Source organism: Castor canadensis, chromosome 4, assembly GCF_047511655.1.
Source record: "Castor canadensis chromosome 4, mCasCan1.hap1v2, whole genome shotgun sequence".
Taxonomy (NCBI): domain Eukaryota; kingdom Metazoa; phylum Chordata; class Mammalia; order Rodentia; family Castoridae; genus Castor; species Castor canadensis.
The window spans coordinates 52,640,663-52,650,839 of record NC_133389.1 but is presented as its reverse complement, the minus strand read 5'-3'; the positions used below and the strand labels follow the sequence as shown (position 1 = coordinate 52,650,839).

The following is a 10,177-nucleotide window of genomic DNA, read 5'->3' as shown; positions in this document are numbered from 1 at the left end:
GGGATTTTCACTGTGACAATTCCATGCATGCATACAGCATACTGTAGTAAGTTCATCCAGTCTACTATATTCCCTTAACTCCATTCTTTTCAGTGTTTGGTAGGTTTCATTACCAGCTTGTTTCTTGAGATAGGACCTTGCTAACTTGTTTGCTAGGGCTGGCCTAGAACTGCAGTCCTCCCATCTCTGCCTCTTATGTAGCTGGGATTACAGGCATGCATCACCACACTCAACCCAAACCATGTTTTCAAAGGAGTTTTCTGTCTGGCTATGTATTAAGCTCTCCCAAGAAAGCTATGTGGGCAAACGTTGGGCTTAAAATGTAAGCCTGAGCCCACACTTCATTCAAGGGCAATCTTGGGTGCTTGGTCTCACCAGAAATCCATTCTTTGTCTAATCTAGAGAAGCAGTCGGGCAGCTGAGGCATTTTAACATACTTCGGGGTTCAAGTCTGAGGATGTGCCATATATTTCCAAGCTGACCTAGGACCTGGTAAGCCAGCCTTTATGGAGACACATGCTCTGGTCATCCTGAGAGCAAGTTGGACCTCTCACCAGGCCAGCTCCAAACCAGATGGGCACTTGATTTTCCTTGATTCAACCTGATCCCAAAATCTGTCCTACTGTTGTTTCAGAAAGACATTCATCAACCACACTTTTAAAAATCCAATATATCCCATCCTTCTAGCCTGGACCACTACCCCTAGGGGAGCAAGTTAAGAAACATCAGGTCTAGGGCTGGGCAAGGAGTTCCAAGTCAGTAGTGCCTCCTGTCACCCTCTGGGTGTTGGAGCCTTGACTGTGGACCATGAAAGCAAGGCCTTTGACTAACAGTCTGGAGTCTGGTTCTCTGCATCTCTGCTTCAGCAAGGCTAGTCTGTTGAGAGTAACAGTGTAAAGAGACTGTAACAAATTCAATCTTCTTACAGGTTTTTTGAGCAATTTCCCTAACAATAGACCATTGTTTTAGGTCATTTTTCACTTCAGCAACTGAAGGGAAATTTCCCTCTGGGATGAAAATGTTTAGGCTCTTTTATAAATATAGTTTAAAATTATCCTCATGTTTTTGTTATTTTCCCTTTCTAGTGCTTGTTTAATATAACTTTAAGGCAAAAAACAAAACAAAATAAAAAACCTGCTTTATCTAATAAAAACAATATGACCCAGATCTGTTTGCTCAAAAACTTTATCCTGAAGGGCCGGTCTAACATGCACAAAAATAATCGCTTGAGAACAGCTGAGATGAGCAGGGAGAAGAGAGAAGCATTTGATTTCTAGCCAATGTGTGGTTTTTATGGTTTTATATTTAACTGTTTGGTTCCAATGGCTCAGCCCATCTTGGAGATGAAAACTCTTGTACACTGAGAACAATCTTCAAGCACTTGTTGACAGCAAAATGGTGTTTTCAGAAGACCTTGGTCCTTGCATTCCCACGTGGAAGGATCCAAGCAGAACACTTGGGTATAAATGGGGTTTATTAAAAGTTAGGAAAGGAAATACAAATGGGGCATGGTGGGTGCAGGTAGAGTCCACCAGCAGAGAGAGTGGGCTTTGTTTTTCAGGTGCTTTTAAAACCTACACTAACCCATGGGGAGGGCATACCCAGAAGATTCCCACCCAATAATGAACAAGTGGGGAGGGGCATTGGCAGTTCCCAGCCAGCTGAGGGTGGTCTGGGCCATCCCAGGCAACCTACCTGAGCCCCAAACTTTTCCTATTTCTAGCCTGCCTCAAATTCCCGCTGAGAGATAATATTCAAAAAAATTCCTTTTTTGGGATTGCTGAAAGGGGGTGTTTCCATCTTCAGTATCTGCTTTGAGCTGACAAGGGGCAGCAGACCCTACCTCTAAAGAGAAATTGTCTCTTTTTTCTCGCAGGGCTCATTTGACACAAGGTGTCTGAATTTTTGTCCAGCATAGTTAAGGTTCCTCACGGAGATCTGGGTTGCTCATGGAGACCTTGTTTATTTGTAGAGATCGATAGGCTTGTTGCCTCATGATTTGGGTCCTCGGGGGTTTTATTCTGGAAGAGATAAAATTGGTTTAGAAGGCATGACCTGAACATGAACAATGCTAGGAGCATCAGAAGAGGCCTGCCAGGTGTGGAAGGAAAGATAAAGTAATTTTGAACGTGACAGAGAATCTTATGGTTACTTTGCCTGTCAGCATTTATATCTGTAGCTATTTTTAACTCTTATATGGCCCTCTATTTGGGACTGTCATTATAGTGGGCAGTTAAGGACTGACTACATTAGGGGCCAGGTGTACCGGGGGCAGGTGTCAGGCTAATTAGAGAGTGAACATTAATGAGTCAGTTCTGTACGGAAAGAACACTCACAGTGTCCCTAAGCAGAAGTTAGATACCATTGAAAGTTACATTGCCTTTGTTTAAACAGAAGCCTTGGCCAAAGACATGACTTTGCCTTTTGCCAGAAGCCTAGAAGGTTAAATATTAGAGCGCATGTGTAAGAGCCCCTTTTGAAAATCTCTCAGCTTTGGTTACTTTTAGAGGTCTAGCATAATTGGCATTATCTACATCTGAAGAAGTGCCCTAATTTGCGCAGTCCTTTTGAACTGTATCTCAGGTGCTGAATGTCACTTGTTTCTCTAAGAAATTGGGGGATGCTGACTGCTCGGGAGTCATGTTCTCTTAAACTGTTTCTCTGAACAGTCATCTCTGAAGATTTTGCCAGTTTGGCAGTTTTGTCCACTGATGTGTGAGTGGCTTCTCCCGGAAAGTCCAGAAAGTCAGAGGGGAGGCAACACATATCAAACAGATCAGAAGTCAGTGCCGATGTGACCTTTTTGGCCAAATTAAGCAACAAAGAGATTTTTTTTTTAATGTCTCTTAGACTGGGCCTAATTAAATCTAATTGTTTGTCCCATAGAGGATGTACTGACACCTTTAAATTTCTGTAAAGTGTCAGCAGGTAACAGTTATAAAGCTTTTACAAGGAAAATACAAAAAGACCCCAATATTTAAGAATCTCTGTCCTGGTCCATAGATAAGTACTTGTCAGAATCATTTTCATGGGCTTGTCTGTAAGTATTCTTTAAGGATCAGAACTGTAATGACAAAACTTAAAGAAACCATGATTTATTACAATTTAAATCTTGAGTTTTGGTTAGGTAAAGTAACAAGTTAGTGGTTGTCAGTACTGTCAATACAGTATGACCATTAAAAACCCTAACTTTTCCAATGGTTAGGGGAAGGCAGTGTTAGTAATTTTAAATAGCCCCTATTTTGATGCTCAGTTGTAAATCATATCTATTATTTAGTCAATTTCAGGTAAACCAATGTTTATCTGATAGACAGTTGTCAGGACTAAATGGTAGAACTTTTAGCATTTGTTATAAAGAGTAGAAACTGAAGGACCTTATTAGATAGAATGTACCTTAGCTAAAAGAACTTTAGCTGTTTACATGTATACATTTTTAACTTTGTAAATGATTTATAACATTTAGATCCAAGTACAAGGCACTAGCAGTATTGAACCATTTAAATGAATTTTTACTTAGTTTAAAGTTAGTTTTTTGTGTTTTCAGGAAAAAACCTTAGGGTTGTGGCAGGATATAAAGAATAGTACATAATTTTAAATGGGCTATATAGAGGGCTAGTCATCTTATTTTTGGTTGGCAGGATCAAAGTATCTCCCTGTACTTAAGGATACAGCCAAGTGGATATGTTGGCTTCCCCTAAACTGGTTAGGGAAAAGAGAGAGAGGAAAGGGAAGGGGAAAAACCCACTCATCCCTCCACCACCCCTGCATGAGAGCTCCTGAAAGGAGTTCCCTATGCTGGCTGGTGGAGAGTGAGAGAGGGGAAAAGGAAAGGAGGAAAGTTGCCCTTTCGGAAGGAGAAAAGAGTGGCAGAGTGTTCTGTCTTTGGAGTCATCTGTTCTTTTAAGGGCCCATCTCTTCCACTCCAGCATGAGGGTTTTTTAGATCAGATGCTGATCCTGAATGTTGACCCAACTATTAAAACATCAAAACTATTATGCACTGGGCAAAGAGGCTGATACCAAGACAACATGTAAAATGAAAAGATAACAATATATATGAAGACAATCTATTGATTGTTATAAGGGAAGCATCTTAATAAGAACTTTTTGTACAACCAGTACAAAATTAACTATCAAATAACAATAAGCCAATTAAGATTAATGTCTTGAATAATTAGATACAGAAACAGAGACAAGGGGGTAAGCATAAAGTTAGGAGACCCAGTGACTGAGGGCCATGGCGTGGATGTTACTAAGAAATTACACCCTAGACTGTTGATGTTAACTAACAGAATGACTTGGAACACACAGCAGGGTTGTTGTTGACCTTCAAGTAGCCCCTTGAGTCCAAAAATAACAGGCTCAGTCATTGTGAGTTAATGATGTGCATAATTGGTATTTTAGGATTAATTACCTTTTTTGTAGACTCCTAAAAACTTAGGTTTTATCATCCCATTTGGAGGGTGAGCTTTTGTTTGGTTTTGGTAAAATTTTATATCAGCCTACAGCACCAAAAGGTCTTGATAGTTATTTTGATAAAACAGAAACCCATTTTCAAAATATACATTAGTACCTTAAATTTTGATCTTAGAAAAACTCTCTAGGCAAACTTTAGACTATAGTCAACCCAATCACACATATATAAACTTATAAACTTTAAGATCTTAATTTGTATCTTGAAACAACCTTTGTAAAAACCTGAATTTAGAAAACACTGTTTTTAATAAAACTCTTAGTAATCTTTTTACCTTAAAAGACTTATGAAGAAAATTGAATTAAACCATATTTTCAATAATAGCAATCTACAAGAACACATGGGTCAATAAACCTAATTATAAAAGAATTAAATGTAAATGTATACTCATGATAGAATCAAACAGATTATTGTTTATAATTTTTTTTCAGTTTAGGCCTGAGTGGGATTAGAACTTTTAATAACTTTTTTCTTTTTTTCATTTCTCCCCCTTCCCCCCCTGCCCCCTCCCCTCCCCCCCCCGCCTTTAATAACTTTTGAGACAGTTGTATACATTAACTTTATAAAAGCAGCTTGAAAGCCATTCTTTGTGGCACAAACAATATATACACATGTAAGTAGATGTAAAAACGATAAAATAAAAGGAGGGAAAAAAAGTATAAAAAAAAAAAGACATTGAAAATCTAAAAAAAATAAAAGACACCTAAACACCCACCCACACACACACACACACACACACACACACACACACACACACACACACATTTTGATCTAGACATGCCAAAGAATACAATTGCGTATAATGAGCTCAAAAAAGTAAAAATTAAGTGGCCACAATTGGTAGATATCAAAGACATACACTGAAAACACACAATGACACACAAAGCAATCACATTAATTTAGAGTGCACTCTTATTAAACAAACCATTTTTTTGTCAATATCTTTAGTAAATTAGTCAGCTAAATTTCTAAATAATTCACAACAGATCTCTAATACTACGCTCTACCCTTCATCCAATCCTTAACAGACCAATGCAATAAAAACTATATTAATCTAGAGAATATTAACCATAAGTTAGTTACAATTTTCCTGGAGGATGGCAAGGTGGTGTCACCCATGAGTTTCCCATTCCTCGGGAGGAGCAAGATTGCGCTGACATATGGTGGCTTCATCATGGTGGCAGCATTCCCCTATGGCCACATTGTTTCTCCTAAGGTCTCTCAAAGGGCACACAAAGACATGTTACATGCAACATACAGTCTCAAAGTAGCAATCTGTTATAGGAATACAAGACATCCCTCCCCCCACCCCAGAGACAGGTGTCCATGAGTTATCCCAATGAAAAGGCCAAATAGTTGAAGCAAGCTAAGGTGGGATTTGAAAGGTTTTGTTGCCCCCTGGGATGTGACATCACTTGATGGTTTTGGAGAAGTAGTCATAGGTTATAGAACTTTTTTCTTTTAATTTAATGTCCTGCCTTTTAGTTTTATCTAAATTTAGGATTACTAGGGCTAGGGAAAATGGCAGTATACCTTTAAGCTTTGTTATTGTCAAGTTTATGCCAAGTGTTTATAATTAGATCCTGGATTTTCTCATAAAAGGGCTTTGTTATTACCAAGAAAGCCAAGAATTCAAGTCCTGTAGAACCCAGCCACTTACAGATCTACAGTTTGGAAAGGACCTTAAACACGCTTAAAATCTGACATACTACATTGAGCTATAGAGAACAAAGTTTTATTAATTTTAAAACAAAAATAATTCATTGTTAAGAATAAAACCTCTAATTAAATTGCCTATTAAGAATACCGACACATAAGGACCCATTCTTTTTAACCGATTGACTGTAAGTAAGCCTAATTTTATTAGCAGAGAACAGTTAAAGTTAGAATGTTTTTAAATGTTTATTAGATACTGCATTTTAGAATAATTATGATGGAAAGCATTAATTAGTACTAAGTTTTTCTTATCTCAAATATATATTTAAAACTTGTATTTTAGTGTAAAAATGACATCTTATTAACAGAATAAATTTCCCCTTTAAATTTTGCCTTTAGAGTAAATTAATTTTAATTTACAATTTTTTATTACAGATATACTTTATGGGTGACCAATGTCAAATCCCTAATTAAATGGCACTTTTTAATTTTAGAAAGCATACTTAAGAGACTTTTAATATGTTTAACATTTAAAGACAGTAACAACATCACAGCTACATGGATGTAGGTGTACAGCAGTAACAAAAATCAAAGCTTTTAGAACTCTGGGACAGTGCCAGTTCCCCCAAATAGACTTGGTTTTTATTGACAGTGTTAGCTACTTTGTATTAAAAATATAACTTTAGCCCTGGGACAAGGGAGTGTGACCTCATGGTGAGTGTTTCCTCAGTCCTTGTAGGCTATGGATGCAAGGGGAATGTGGGTGAGAATTGGGATCAAGTGGCCAGGGGAAACAGAGGTGTGGCAGGGAAGGGGCTGGTTTTGAGGAGGAAGAGGGAGAAGGCTGTGGACCCATGGTAGCCACAGGAAAAAGTGGTCCTGGCCTGGGGCTCCTGGGCAGCGTCTGCCAGGAGTGACACCTTTAAAAAACGCAACTGTGGAACTCAGCCATGTCGGCACTGGTTCCTGGGTGAGCGGTTGTTGTGAACACCACTGCTAGGGCTGCCCGTGCTACCCACCATGCTCAGCATCCCGCTGTCCCACTGCGCCCTGCCACTGCCAACACTGCACATGGCCATGTGCCATGCACTCCAGCCGCCAGTGTCCATGGGGAGGGCTCTGGAAGTGGCTACTGGCTGTCCGGACTAGAAATTTTGGTTGGTGGCAGGACTGAGCACCAGCCTGCTGAGGAGTGATGTGTTGGTGCTCCTCTCCCATGGCCAGAGTGAGCAGCTGCTCTTATGGTTAGGAGGGAGGTGGGGGGAGGGTGGTGACAAGAAACCCAGCCCAGGACATTCCTAATTGTCCCCAGCCACATGGTGGTTAGAGACCTTAGAATAAGAGCTCCCACAGCACAACTGTTATCCCCAAAGGAAAGGAAGAGGGAGGGGGTTAAGGGTTAGGGAGGAAGAAGGGAAAGTGTGTTGCAGCTTAAAGCCGCCTGGCCTATCCATTCTCAGTGAGCCCCAAGCCATGGGGGGAGCATGCATTGGAGAGCCATACACTGCCACCCACCTCTGCAACATGACCTGCAGGGAGGCCCACCTGTTGGACTGACAACACTGAGTCCTGATCCAGCATTTCCAGCTACTTTCCCTGAGGACAGAGCTCAGCCCATTCCTTAGGCAGTGCAGAAGGATTTAAAATAGTGAAAAGAATGAGAGTGACCCCTCTAAAGTGTAGGGTCTGGTACCTCACCATGAGTCTCCTGGCTGGCTCACCAAATGTGGATGGCAATACAGTGTTTTCAGAAGACCATAGTCCTTGTGTTCCCGTGTAGAAGAATCCAAGCAGAACATGTGGGTGTAAATGGGGTTTATTAAAAGTTAGGAAAGGAAATACAAAGGGAGCATGGTGAGATCTATGTGGAGTCCACCAGCAAAGAGAGTATGCTTTTCTTTTTCAGGTGCTTTTAAAACCTACATTAACCCATGGGGAGGGCAGACCCAGAAGCACTCACCCAAATGTACCCAGTGTAGAGGTAAACTGTGTGGCTCAAATGATGATGTTATGTCAGTTACCAGCAGTCCCTTGAATTTCCTGAGCCCAGACCTATCTGGGGTGATAGAAATACTAAACTAAAGAAAGACCCCAACCTCCCTCAGCTGTTTTGGAAGTTGACAAGAGCGCCTTGTAGTGCTTTAGAACATTTGTAAATTCATTTTGGAGTATCACAATATTTGTGTCCTGAAAAAGTACCTGTCTTGTTTTCTTAGCTTGCCTGCCTAAATACATGGAGCTTGCTGGAGAGATGAACTGGAAGCTAATGGTTCTGACAGGCCATGGCCATGGAGAGCCAGCTGATTAAGCTCTTAGACACAGAGCTACAAACGTAGTTGGCATGAAACTTTGGGCTTCAGATATAAAGTACACACAAAGGCCTTCATTCACATTGCAGACTGAAATCTAGATCCTGTTGTCTACAGAGTGCTGTGTTTGTATGCATATCCTCAAGTTGGCCCAAACTGCTGTAATTATGATTTTAAATTAATATCTCAAGAAGCTTGTTGAAAAATTCTTGACATGACACAGTGGCTGAAGTCTATAATCTCAGCTACTTGGGAGATTTGAGATCCAGAGGATTGCAGTTTGAGGACAGCCCACGCAAAATAATCCAGGAATGCAGTTACAAGTCTGTCATCCCAGCTATGTATGCAGGAGGCCATAGGTAGAAGGATCGTGGTCTGAGGCCAGCCCTATGGGAAATAAAACATGAGACTGTACCTGAAAGTGACAAACAAGAAAGGGCTAGGGGCATGACTCAAGTGATAGAGTGCCTGTCTAGTAAATACAGGGCCCTGAGTTAAAAAATCCCAGTGTGGCCAAAAAGAAGAAAAAATTCTTTTCTTAATTAAGAGACAAGTACAAAGTACTCTTGGTAGTCTCAAAAATTTGTTTAAGGTGAGAGTTTTCCAATTCTGCCCAAGTTTCTTCATCCTGACACATGTTCTGGAACCCAGCATCCTCCACTGCCAGCAATGGGAGGGTGCTTCCCACTTGTGTCTGTGGGAACCACAGAGAAAAACCACTCCTTGTTACAGGCAGAAAGCTACTAAGAATGGTCTTGTTACCTGTTCCTCCTGGAGCAGAGCCTGAGATAGATCTGGGAAGGTGCTAGGTATTCTGCCCCAGTGATGGGCCTCGCTATTCCCCCCTACCACATTTAAGAGCAAATTTCAGGGTGATCAGTGCAGTCCATAGGACTTGCTCTCCCTGGCCTCTCACACCCAAGCCAGAGCCCATCCCTGCATAGTTCCTGCCAATCTGTGGAAAGAGGGTTTTCGTCTCACTGAGCCTAGGAATGTATAGTGGCTTCATCCCAAACTCAAAGCAAGGAAGTGGAGAGGATCTTTATAGGAAAAATGTGTCTTGCCCACAAGTGGAGAATAGTGATTTTGTTTATAGGACACAATTATTAAGGTGCCAATGTATGGTGGTGGGGGTGGAGGGAAGTAATGGAGATTGAACTCAGGGACTTATCCTCACTAAGCAATTGCTCTACCACTTGAGTCATGCCCCCCACCCTTTTGCTTTTAGATTGTTTTTCAGACAGGATGTTTAGCTTTGGCCTGGGCTATCTTCAGACCACAGTGCTTCCACCTTCATCTCTTGGTTACAGGTATGTGCCACCATACCTGGCTTTGTTTTTGAGACAAAGATGTAGCTAACTTTTGCCTGGGCTGACCTCAAATTTTGATCCTCCTATCTCTACCTCCCTTGTAGCTGGAATTACAGGCATGAGCTACCTCTGCCAATCTTTGAGTAAACTTAGCAAAGTTGCTGGGAAGAAGAATGCTGAAGACTGTGTCTCAGAACCGGGTGCTGGTGGCTCATGCCTGTAATCCTAGCTACTCAGGAGGCAGAGATCAGAAGGATTGTGTTTCAAAGCCAGCCTGGGCAAATAGCTCACAAGACCCTATCTTGAAAAACCTATCACAAAAAGGGCTGGCTGAGTGGCTCAACGTAAATGCCCTGAGTTCAAACCCCAGTACCACAAAAAAAAAAAAAAAAAGACTGTCTCAGGATATCATGACTGGTTGAAAATGTG

The 10,177-nt window shown here is 41.0% G+C and overlaps 1 protein-coding gene across 6 annotated transcripts in view; it reads left to right on the top strand.

The window, feature by feature from the left end:
• Ankrd29 (ankyrin repeat domain 29) overlaps nucleotides 1–10,177 on the top strand; it is a 76,884-nt gene that overhangs the window by 31,854 nt on the left and 34,853 nt on the right. The gene's annotated exons all lie outside the window — the stretch shown is intronic.